Genomic DNA, 12,706 nt, shown 5'->3' with positions numbered 1-12,706 from the left:
TGCTATATCCCTCCATAAAAATATTAGACTTCAATTCTAAAATTGTTGGGTGATTACTTTTCTTGTTTATTTCTATCGTTACATTTAGGGGTGAGCAAAAACCGAACCGCAAACCGAAAAAACCGTATAAACTGAAACCAAAAAACCGAAACCGAAATGAAAACCGACAGTGCGGTTTTTAGTTTTGCAAAAACCGAAAATATTTGGTGCGGTGCGGTTTCTAGTCTTGCAAAAATCGCAAAAAGTCGGACCGTACCGAATATATATATATATATATATATATATATATATATATATTAAGTGTTGATATCTGTAAGAACGAAGAACTCATGATGATTAAAAGTTTTATAAATATAGATATTTATCTTATTAGAGGATGATTGTATTTTTTTAAGCATACATATTACAAAAACAAATAATGTTTATTACATTTTTTAACATTTAAATATGAAGAGTATCGGTGATAATTAGGGATGAGCTTTAGAATCTGACCGGTTCGGAACTGGAACCGGTTTTCCTATATTATAAGAATCAGGAACCGGATCGCTAGTGTAACATCCATAAATTTTACGCTAAATTAAAATTTTTTCAATCGTAAATAAAATCAAACAAAGTTTGTTTTCAAATCCAAATCCATCAGAGTGTCCCAAAATCATAACATAAGAATGATGAGCGGTACGGTCATGCCTTCGCCTTTCCATGATCTCCTGAAGTACCTGAAACAATAAACTGAAAACTGTAAGCCCGAGAGTTTAGTGAGCTACCCCCAAAATACCAATACCACACTGACAATACCATATCAGTAATAATCAATCAATCAACATGCATACTGGGCCATCGGCCTGACTGGACCGCCCTACCGGGCCTACAGTCTGTCTAAATCTATCCCGAGCCTTTGGCATGACTGGTCCGTGATGTGGGCCTACAGTCTCCCCGGACTGCTCATAGGGTATATTGGCCTTCTACACAAAGCAGGACCGCCTCAACCCAACCACAAGCAAATAACCATGTGCGCATACTATCATATACATGCATATACAAACATCAAACATATATTTCACACTGATCATCAATCATAGAATTTTCCTGTAACTAGAGTACCGACCTAGCAGGTCACTAACATACCAATCCCTACGGATCATAAGAGCATAACATATTTTCTACCCCGATTCCGATCCAACAGATCATAACCACATGTAGCATACCATAACAATAACAACTAAAGGGTCGGCCTTGGTGCCGTAGACCCTATCGATATAGTGAGGATAACTCACCTCGCAGATGTCGACACGAAAGGTAAACTCCAACTCTCGGATCAGTTGCCACAGGCTCCACCACCTATTATCATAGTACAACATACTCATATGTCCTTAACCTTATAAGGTACTCCATAACCCACTAGTCAACCCCTGGTCAAAGTCAAAGTCCTCAGTCAAGGTCAACAGTCCATGTTGACCTTAACTCGCCGAGTACCCTTGGCTACTCGCCGAGTTCCCTGAAGTACATTCCAACTCGCCGAGTCATCGGAGTGACTCGTCGAGTTCCTTTGATTCTCGATCAAACTTTAAGGCCACCCGTCGAGTTCCCTCCTTGCAACTCGACGGATACACACTCATACATATTCAAGAGAAAACCCATCCGACTCGCCGAGTTGTTCTTCAACTCGTTGAGTCTTATGACGATCTTCATCGGACTCGTCGAGTTGATCATCTAACTCGTCGAGTTCACGGCCATCTTCATGTGACTCGCCGAGTCAACCTTGCGACTCGTCGAGCCCATTCAGTCCTCTTTCCATGCAAAGTTGTTTTGAGCCATGCAGCGGCTCCAAATCACAAATCCAAGCTTCTAGGGCATGCTTATCACGTAAAGTTTGTTGCAAACTTTATGTGCATGCATGGCCTTAAAGGCTCCAAATGCCAAATCTAAGTTCTTAATGGGGATTCATGCTCAAGAGGGACCTCAATCACAACAAAAACTGTGACTTTATGCTTCTAAAATCCAAGGAGGGTCCAGATCTGAAGTTACGACTTCAGATCTAGCCCATAACTCATCATACCAACTTGAAAATCCATAAAAAAAACCCCTAGAAACTCAACAAAAGGGAAAAAGGGAAGTAAGGATGGCACTTTGATACCTCCAAAGGATGCTAGCTGAGGTAAATCCTACTTCCCACTCCTTCCTTGCTTCAATTCCTTTACACTCCTAGCTTTCTTCCTCCAAGATTCTCTTTCTAAGCTTCAAACACCACACAAAGGCACTCACACACGTATAAGGACTCTCAGGACTCTCTAGATCTGTAAAGAGACCCAAGGGAGGCTAAGGTCCCTTTAAATAGGAGTGCAAATGTAACATCCATAAATTTTACGCCAAATTTAAACTTTTTTAATCATAAATAAAAACCAAATAGCATTGTTTACAAAATGTTTTCAAATCATTTTCCATCAGAGTGTCCCAAAAATCATAACACAAGGATGAGGAGCGGTACAGTCACGCCTTCGCCTTTCCATGATCTCCCAAGGTACCTGAAACAATAAACTAAAAACTGTAAGCCCGAGGGCTTAGTGAGCTACCCCCAAAACACCAATACCACACTGACAATACCATATCAGTACTAATCAATCAACATGCATACTGAGCCATCAGCCTGACTGGACCGCTCTACCGAGCCTACAGTCTGTCTGAATCTATCCCGAGCCTTCGGCATAATTGGTCTGCCACGTGGGTCTACAGTCTCCCCGGACCGCTCATTGGGTATATTGGCCTTCAGCACAAAACAGGACCGCCTCAACCCAACCACAAGCAAATAACCATGTGCGCATACTATCATATACTGGCATATAAAAACATCAAATATATCTATCTCACTGATCATCAATCATAGAATTCTCCTGTAACTAGAGTACCGACCTAGCAGGTCACTAACATACCAATCCCTACGGATCATAAGAGCATAACATACTATCTACCTCGATTCTGATTTAACAGATCATAACTACATGTAGCATACCATAACAATAACAACTAAATGGCCGGACTTGGTGTCGTAGACCCTATCGATATAGTGAGGATAACTCACCTCGCAGATGTCGACTCGAAAGGTAAACTCCAACTCTCGGATCACTTGGCACAGGCTCCACCACCTATTATCATAGTGCAACATACTCATAAGTCCTTAACCTTAGAAAGTACTCCATAACCCACTAGTCAACCCCTGGTCAAAGTCAAAGTCCTCAGTCAAGGTCAACAGTCCATGTTGACCCCAACTCGCCGAGTACCCTTGGTTACTCGCCGAGTTCCTTGAAGGACAATCCAACTCGCCGAGTCATCGGGGTGACTTGTCGAGTTCCTTTGATTCTTGTTCAAACTTTAAGGCCACCCGTCGAGTTTTCCTCCTTGCAACTCGACGGATACACACGCATACATATCCTGGAGAAAACTCATATGTCTCGCTGAGTTATTCATCCAACTCGTCAACTTTATGACAATCTTCATCGGACTCGCCGAGTTGTTCATCCAACTCGTCGAGTTCACAGCCATCTTCATGTGACTCGCCGAGTCAACCTTGCGACTCGTCGATCCCATTCAGTCTCTTTCCATACAGACTTGTTTTGAGCCAAGCAACGGATCGAAATCACAGATCCAAGCTTTTTGGGTAAGCTTATCTCGTAAAGTTGCAAACATTACGTGTATGCATGGCCTTAAAGGCTCCAAATGCCAAATCTAAGTTCTTAATGGGGCTTCATGCCCAAGAGGGACCTAAAATCACAACCAAAACTATGGCTTTATGCTTCTAAAATCCAAGGAGGGTCCAAATATGAAGTTACAAATTCAGATCTTGCCCATAGCTCATCATACCAACTTGAAAATCCATAAAAAGCCCTAGAAACTCAACAAAAAGGAAAAAGGGAAGTAAGGATGGCACTTTGATACCTCCAAAGGATGCTAGCTGAGGTAAATCTTACTTCCCACGCCTTCCTTGCTTCAATTCCTTTGCAGTTCCTAGCTTTCTTCCTCCAAGATTCTCTTTCTAAGCTTCAAACACCACACAAAGGCACTCACACACGTATAAGGACTCTCAGGACTCTCTAGATCTGTAAAGAGACCCAAGGGAGGCTGATTTCCCTTTAAATAAGGGTGCAAACCCTAGGATTTAGGGTTTCCTCTGCTAGATCCTACTCGTCGAGTCCCAGTATGGACTCGTCGAGTAGTTCACTTAACACGCAATCTCATCCGGCTGCTACTCGATGAGTAGGTCAACCAACTCGTCGAGTAGAGCTTAACCCAATAAATCTTATTTAAGCAATACCTGAGAATCGGGGCATTACAACTCTCCCCCACTCGAACTAGACTTCGTCCTCGAAGTCCGCTGGAATAAACAATGACGGGTAATGCTCTTGCAAATCCGCCTCCGGCTCCCATGTCCACTCGGATCCCTTCCAATGTTCCCATTGTACCTTTACTAAAGGTATTTCCTTGTTCCGTAAAATCTTCTTCTTCCTTTCCAAAATAGCCACATACCTCTCTACATAGTTCAGGTGCTCATCGACCTGGATTTCATCCAGCGATACCACTGCCTCCTGGTCCATAATGAATTTTCGTAATTGCGAAACATGAAATGTGTTGTGGATCCAGCTAAGCTCCTCTGGAAGCTCTAGCCTATAAGCCACCCTGCCAACCCTGGCAACAATCCTGAACGGCCCAATATAACGAGGACCCAATTTTCCCCTCTTCCTGAAGCGGATCACACCCTTCCAGGGTGAGATCTTCAGGAGAACCATGTCACCCACTTGAAATTCCAGCTCAGATCGGCGCCGGTCGGCATAGCTTTTCTACCGACTCTGAGCAGTCTGCAGTCGCTGTCTAATATGTTGTATCATCTCGGTAGTTTGTAGAACTACCTCTTTCCGACCCATCACCCTGTGCTCAACCTCACCCCAGCATACTAGGGTCTTACACTTCCGCCCATATAACAACTCGAAAGGCGGGGCGCCAATACTGGAATGATAGTTGTTGTTGTAGGCGAATTCTGCAAGCAGTAGGTGGGAATCCCAACTCCCACCGAAATCAATGACGCTCGCCCTCAACATGTCCTCGAGGGTCTGAATGGTCCGCTCACTCTGCCCATCAGTCTATGGATGGAACGTCGTGCTAAAATACAGTCTCGTACCCAGTTCCTCGTTGAACTTTTGCCAAAAACAGGAAGTAAACCTGACATCTCAATCGGAAACGATAGAAACTGGAACCCCATGGCAAGAGACAATCTATCTGACGTATAGGTCGACCAACTTCTCTGCCGACGAACTCTCCCATATGGCTAGGAAATGGGCACTCTTGGTCAATCGATCCACGATGACCCATATAGCATCAAACCCCCTTGCCGTTTTCGGCAACTTCGTGATGAAATCCATCACTATCCGTTCCCATTTCCACATGGGAATCTCCAGAGGCTGTAGCTTACCATGCGGCCTCTGATGCTCGGCCTTGACCATCCTACAGGTCAAGCACTTCTTAACAAACCAAGCGATATCTCGCTTCATGCCAGGCCACCAATAACTCGAACTCAAATCACGATACATCTTGGTGGCTCCTAGGTGAATCAAAAAACAAGACTTATGAGCCTCCTCCATCACTGTCTGCCGGACCCCTCCAGACATCGGAACCCAAACCCGACCCTAACGGGTCAACAACCCGCAGCTATCCTGAACAAACCGGGCGCTTTCGCCCTTAATCCTCTCCAACTTGCAGTTCTCTGGTCTCATACCCTCAATCTGAGCATCCCTGACCAAACCCACCAGTGGGGAATCCATCACTATCCTCATACACCTGGATGGGGTTGAGGACCCAGCTGACTTGCGGCTCAGAGAATCCGCAACCACGTTCGCTTTACCAGGATGGTAAAGGATCTCACAATCATAGTCCTTGACCACATCCAGCCACCTGCGCTGCCTCATGTTCAGGTTCGGCTGATCCATGATGTATCTAAAACTATTATGATCTGTGTATATAGTGCAACGGACCCCGTACAGATAGTGCCTCCAAATCTTGAGAGCGAAAACCATAGCTCCCAACTCAAGATCGTGCGTAGGGTATCTCATCTCATGCGGCTTCAGCTGCCGCGATGCATAGGCTATCACTCGTCCCCTCTGCATGAGGACTGACCCCAAGCCTGTGATGGATGCATCACAAAATACCACAAAATCCCCCACTCCCTTGGGGAGTGTCAACACCGGCACCTCCGCATAAACACTGCCGGAGGATCTCAAATTCCCTCTGCTACTTAGGGCCCCACCGGAAATCCGCCCCCTTCCTCATTAGACGAGTGAGGGGTACGACAATCTTGGAGAAATCACGAATGAATCTCCGATAATACCCTGCTAAACCCAAGAAACTCCTGATGTCTGAGGGAGATTTCAGAGTCTCCCACTACATTACCGCCTCCACCTTTACCGGATCTACCAAAATCCCCTCCTGGTTAACGAGATGTCCTAGGAACTGGACCTCTCGTAACCAAAACTCGCATTTCGAGAACTTGGCATACAGCCGTTCTCGCCTCAGAACCTCCAACAACTCCCTAAGATGTTCCTCATGTTGCTCTCGAGTCTTGGAATACAACAAGATATCATCTATGAACATAATAACCGAACGATCGAGCATCGGTCTGCAGACTCGGTTCATCAGATCCATAAACACTGCCGGTGCGTTGGTGAGCCCAAACGGCATAACCACGAAATTGTAATGACCAGAACGAGTCCGAAACGCGGTCTTCTCCACGTCCTCCTCCCTCACCCTGACCTAGTGATATCCTGATCTCAAATCAATCTTGGAAAACCAAGATGCACCCTGCAGCTGATCGAAAAGATCATCTATCCTCGGGAGCGGATAACGGTTCTTCACCGTTAATTTGTTCAGCTCCCTGTAGTCAATGCACATCCTGTGCGAACCGTCCTTCTTCCTGATGAAAAGGATCGATGCTCCCCAAGGTGAACTACTCGGAAGAATAAACTACTTACCCAGCAGCTCCTGCAACTGAGATGATAGCTCCTGCATCTCATGCGGTACCAGTCGGTACGGCGCCTTGGCGATAGGGGCGGCACCTAGCACTAGGTCAATCCTGAACTCAACCTGCCTCTCCGGAGGCACTCCGGGTAACTCCTCCGGAAACACATCAACAAACTCCCTCACCACCGGGACCTCGAAAACTGAGAGCTACTCTTTGACCCGCATATCTACCACATACCCCAAATAACCGGCACACCCGTGTTGAATATATTGTCGAGCCTTGGCTACCGAACAAAACCCTGATCCCATCCTGGTGCCCTCACCATATACTACAAGTTCTCCCCCACTTGGGGTTCGAACCACCACCCGCTGTCACTCACAGTCGATCATGACGCCAAAACGGCTAAGCTAATCCATCCCTACAATCACACACACTTCCCCCATGGGGATAGGAATCAAATCTATCGGGGAGGACACCCCAAAAATCTCCAACTCGCATCCCCGGTAGACCGAAGAAGCAGAAACCCCGTGCTCGTTGGCGATCGAAACTCGTAACGGACACTCAAGATCATCTATCGGCACACTGAACCCTCTAGAGAAGGTCTGAGATACAAACGACTGACTCGCCTCCGAATCAAATAATACCAAAGCGGGGCAAAGAATTCACTAAAAACGTACCTAATCACAGGTACTGTCAATAAGCATAACACAAATACAATAACTGAGACAGAGAATAGAAATGTACCAGCAACCACATCTGGTGCTGACTTGGCCTCCTCGGTCGTGAGCTGGAAGGTGCGACCCTGGGCCTTCGGAGGCTCCACCTTGACTGGCCTCCCATCTCCAATCCTCACAGTAGCGGGTGCGAAACCATGCGTCGGCTTGGCGGCGAGCTGCAGAAAGTTGGTCTTCACATGACCAACCTGATGATAATGGTAACAAATCCTCATATTGGCTAGAGGGGCAGACTGACGGCAGTCCCTGGCATAGTGCCCCTCCTTGCCACATTTGTGGCACCCACCTCCTGCTCCACAAACCCCCGAATGAGCCTTGCCACACTTTCCACAAGTGCGGCTCTGATGACCTCCAGATCGTGTATCAGCGATCTTAGACCACTTAGGAGCCGGCTGAAACTGTGCCGGTGCCTGACGCTGTTCCTTCACCTGCAGCTCTAACTCCAACTCACGCCGCCTTGCGGCTTCCTGAAGGTCCAAGAGGGTATCACATCGCTGTGTAGACACAAACTGTCAAATATCATTCTTTAGCATACTCAGATAACGCGTCATCTAAGACTGCTCTGAAGCAAACTCCGGGAAAAACATAGCCCTCTCTGTGAACATGCGGGTAATCTCCATCACTGACTCCCCATCCTGTCTCATTGTCAAAAACTCCTACGCAAGCCGCTCCCGCTCAACGTGTGGAACGTAGCGGGTGCAGAACATATCTATGAACTGCTCCCAAGTAACAGCAACCCACTGATCATCAGTATACGACCCAATTGTCAGCCTCCACCAGTCCTTTGCCCCAAGCCTCAGTAGGTTCAGGGCACACCTGACCTTTTGGTCAGCAGGACATGAGTACGTGAAGAAACAACCCTCCACATCAGATAACCACCTCATAGCCCTAATCGCATCCTGTGTACCATCAAATGTTGGGGATTCGTATTATCGAAGTCCCAGTACTGGAAAGCCTTGTCGGCTCCTCCTCCAACCCCTGCCGCAGTTACAGCCGAAGTGGCTGCAGCGGAAGCTGTCTCTGCTAGAGCTGCATATCACTCATCAAAGTACTCAACCATCGCGGTATTAATCAACCCAAACATCTCTGGCAGCTGCACTCGGAATGCAGCAACAATCTCGTCGTCCATGATCTCCCGGATCCTAGCATCCAACTCCTCGGTCCCTATCTGAACCACGGGCTTAGGTGCTACTGGCACCTCCAACCCTCCAACCCTCCGTCTCCCGACCCGATCCTGATCCTGATCCCGAAGCAACACGTCTCGTCACCGCCATACTGAAATATATATAGAATTCATCAGATACATAACATAATGTCGGGAGACCAAAACCCAAAAACCCTAGGGGTTGTGATTTCCTTACTACGCGTATGGGTCTTGTGCTTTCAGTAGTACGGGCCCATACTACCTTCCACACCTACCCATATTTGTCTCAAGTATAACTACAACACCCTAACAATATCATCAACATAGAAATGTGCCCAACCCTCATTTCTAGAGGAATATCAACTATCTCGCATCTAGTCTCACCACTTCTCATGACTCATACATCCATGAAACCTCCATCATCCCCTGCAGCGCTAGTGCATGCTAGCTGCACAAAACGCTGTACCCAATAGGCTTTTGAATATCCAATCCTACCTGAAGGCCGAATCAACATTCTAAGGCTATAAGGTCTTTATTATGCACAGCCGTGATGCTTACACTAAACATCTACAGTTATGATGTCAATTCCACATACAAGAAACCCTAGGCTAATAGGTATCATATAATCAGACAAATCTATCACGCGATTCCTGAAGATCCCTAGCCTAGCACTAGCATGTTGTTCTAACATATCAGAATATCAAATAACTGCATGGTATTTTGGGGTTTACTTACAGGCTCCGGCTGATCGTACCCTCTGCATCCTCCATCCTTTATTTTGAAAACCATTTTAAAAACTTACTTTTCAAAAACCTCCTTGATTTGAGACTGGATTCACACGAGTGTTCCTCCAATTCGCTCAAACCAAGGTACTGATACCAACTTGTAACATCCATAAATTTTACACCAAATTTAAACTTTTTCAATCGTAAATAAAATCAAACAAAGTTTGTTTACAAAAATATTTTCAAATCCAAATCCATCAGAGTGTCCCAAAATCATAACATAAGGATGAGGAGCAGTACGGTCACGCCTTCGCCTTTTCATGATCTCCTGAAGTACCTGAAACAATAAACTGAAAACTATAAACCCGAGGGATTAGAGAGCTACCCCCAAAATACCAATACCACACTGACAATACCAACTTTGTAGAGAATTGTTATCGAGATTATGAATGCAATTATGACTTGAATGATTAAGAAATAAGAACACGAAGAGTAAATATTAATCATATCTTGTATTAAGAAAGACTGATTACACAAATTAAGCAGAAGAATATTCGAGTTGAAAAAATTTATACTCTACTTCTAACCTCAGTCCCTATTTATAGGGAACCTGAGTGTACAAAAAATATACTAAGTCTAAACATTAAGGTTTCGCATAAAATGACTTAGTAAAATAACTCAAATGCGAATATTACAAAGACTTGACCACTTCGACTTTTACAACAAGATGACTCTACAATCTCCCCCTTTGTAAACAGTCGAAGCTATTCAGATAGTAAGCCTTTGAACAGCTGAGTGGATAGCCTTTCGCACTTCGGAATACCAGTTGATCACCTTCTTCAGCTCCTTCTTGTCTCCTTCATTGTTTCTCTTGCAATTGTTCATACGAACAATAAAGTTCGTATATTGCGCAGAGGTATATCTTTCTATCTCAGAGACCTTGAATAAAAACCTCTTAGGTTTGCCCTTTGTATCCCTTCCTGAGTACACCATGCCAAAAGGTTTAAGGCATATTTCCCCATCAACATATTTTGATAATACTGACTGGGTCAATGTGGTTTCCCAAGGAACTGTCACCTTTCTCCCCAAGCTCGTGGCTAATTCTTCATCAGTCAATGCTAAGCAATCGTAATAGCTATCAATGAAGACTTTGATATGTGCGAAGCCGACTCTAAACACTTCTGTCTCTCAGCCGTTGAGCTTGTGATCCTCCATATGCTTCAAAATCAGTGCTACTTGAATTAGATCGTAGCAATTCATCAGAGGAAAATCAGCAATGGTGAAGTCGTATTGTTTGTCATCAGCTCGCATAACAAAATATCGAAAATTTTGTAGCATATCTTCGAACATTGCGTCTTTCTTGATGGTTAGCACTTTCTTTATTTTCATCAAAGACCACACTTCCTCCGGATTCTTCGCCAATACAGCATGAAATCTGATTTTCATGTGTATATAATCATCAACATTGTCAAACTTCTCATTGATCTTGTATTGAGCAGTTATGAAGAGCATCTCATTTATCGGAAAATCCAGTTGGCATTTGTCCGAATTAGCAATATCATAGCTCACCTTAGGCTTCTTCTCGAATTCGTACATCTCTACTCCTACAACCTTTGATTCGATTGTTTCATATGAATAAAGCTTTTCAGGATCACATTTGTTCATTGTGGGGGGATCACTAGCCCTGAGCCTCATCATGCTCTGTACCTTCCTCATTCGCTCAATCTCCGCTTCAGCTTCGTCTTTCTTCTCCTCCTTAGACTTTTCATATGCAATGCCCTTCCCTTTTCCCACATCATCAGTTGGAGGTTTCACACTTGAACTCCCTCCTTCTTTTGACCCAATGGATATACCTTTGACTATTGGTCTCGTGGTCATAATTGTTGAGGAAACAGGCATTGTGAATGTAGGAAGAGTTGTCTTGATTTCGGTCGAAATGACTTTCTCAACTGTCTTCGCATCCTCTTTACCCTTCTCTCCCCCTTGCACCCCTGTGAAAGCAGGTGGGGCATTTTTTGGGAGTAAAGAGGTGAAATTTGCGATTGGTGCTAAAGCTTTCTGAATTGCTTGCTCTAAAGTATTAACCTTCAGAGACAAGAACTCAGGGGTAAGGATTTGTTGTGGTGAAGATTGCAAAACCACCTGTTTGAGATCAGTTACCATCTTGATTAACTGTTCAAATTTATCCTTGGTCTCTTTGTGGTTAGCTTCAAGGAGTGGGCCAGTAACAACGTTGTTGAGTTCAGTAGCCACCACATCAACCCGCTTCTGGACTTCAAGATGTTAGGAATTAATATCCTTAAGCTCCTTCGCAATCTCATTCTTTAATTCTTCAATCTTGAAATTTACATCCTCTCTTACCTTCTTCACATCCTGTACAAATAGAACATGTCGTTCTTTTGTGACAGCTTTTAATTCCTTTACCACACTCGAAAATGTACTCCCCTGAGCTTGAATGCGAAGCTCTATATTTTTGTCCACTTGATCAACTTTTTCAAGAATATGCTTTTCAGCCTCTTTGATCAAGTATTCCACCTCTACCCCGGACATAGAAGATTTAGACCCTGAGTCTGCTTGTGATTGAATAATCGCATTCAACTTGTGATTCAAAATCTTGAACTGTTTACCGGACATGAGCATGTGATCCGGTATTTCCTCCTCTTCAGAGTCAAATTGTAACGCCTCAAAGGTTCCTCCGAAACCTCCTCCTTCCATTTCATCATCGGACATATTCTATGTAGGCTGAGGAGTTTCAGGTGATTGCGAAGGGAATAGAGTGGTGAAAGGATGTTTCAATGCATGGTCAAATATCGAAGATGAGGTAAGGGTAGGTGTTGGGAGTGAAAAAGGTGGTAATGAGGTAGAAACGGTGATAGTGGAAATGGGAAATGTAATTGGTAGGCTGATGGGCATTGTTGTATCAACACTTGTGATAGGTGCCCCCATATCAGTACGTTGACAACCGTATCAGAAATAGGTACCTCCTCAGAAATTGATTCGGTAGTGACTATTTCAAGTGGTTCTGTAAGTGGAGTTGTGGTAGATATTTACGAAGTAGGTTGAACTGAAATGATGGGTAAGGAAACATTTACCGTAGTAGTGA

The sequence above is a fragment of the Lactuca sativa genome, chromosome 4, assembly GCF_002870075.4.
Source record: "Lactuca sativa cultivar Salinas chromosome 4, Lsat_Salinas_v11, whole genome shotgun sequence".
NCBI classification, from domain to species: domain Eukaryota; kingdom Viridiplantae; phylum Streptophyta; class Magnoliopsida; order Asterales; family Asteraceae; genus Lactuca; species Lactuca sativa.
The sequence above is the reverse complement of the archived record's forward strand: the minus strand, read 5'-3'. Positions refer to the sequence as shown.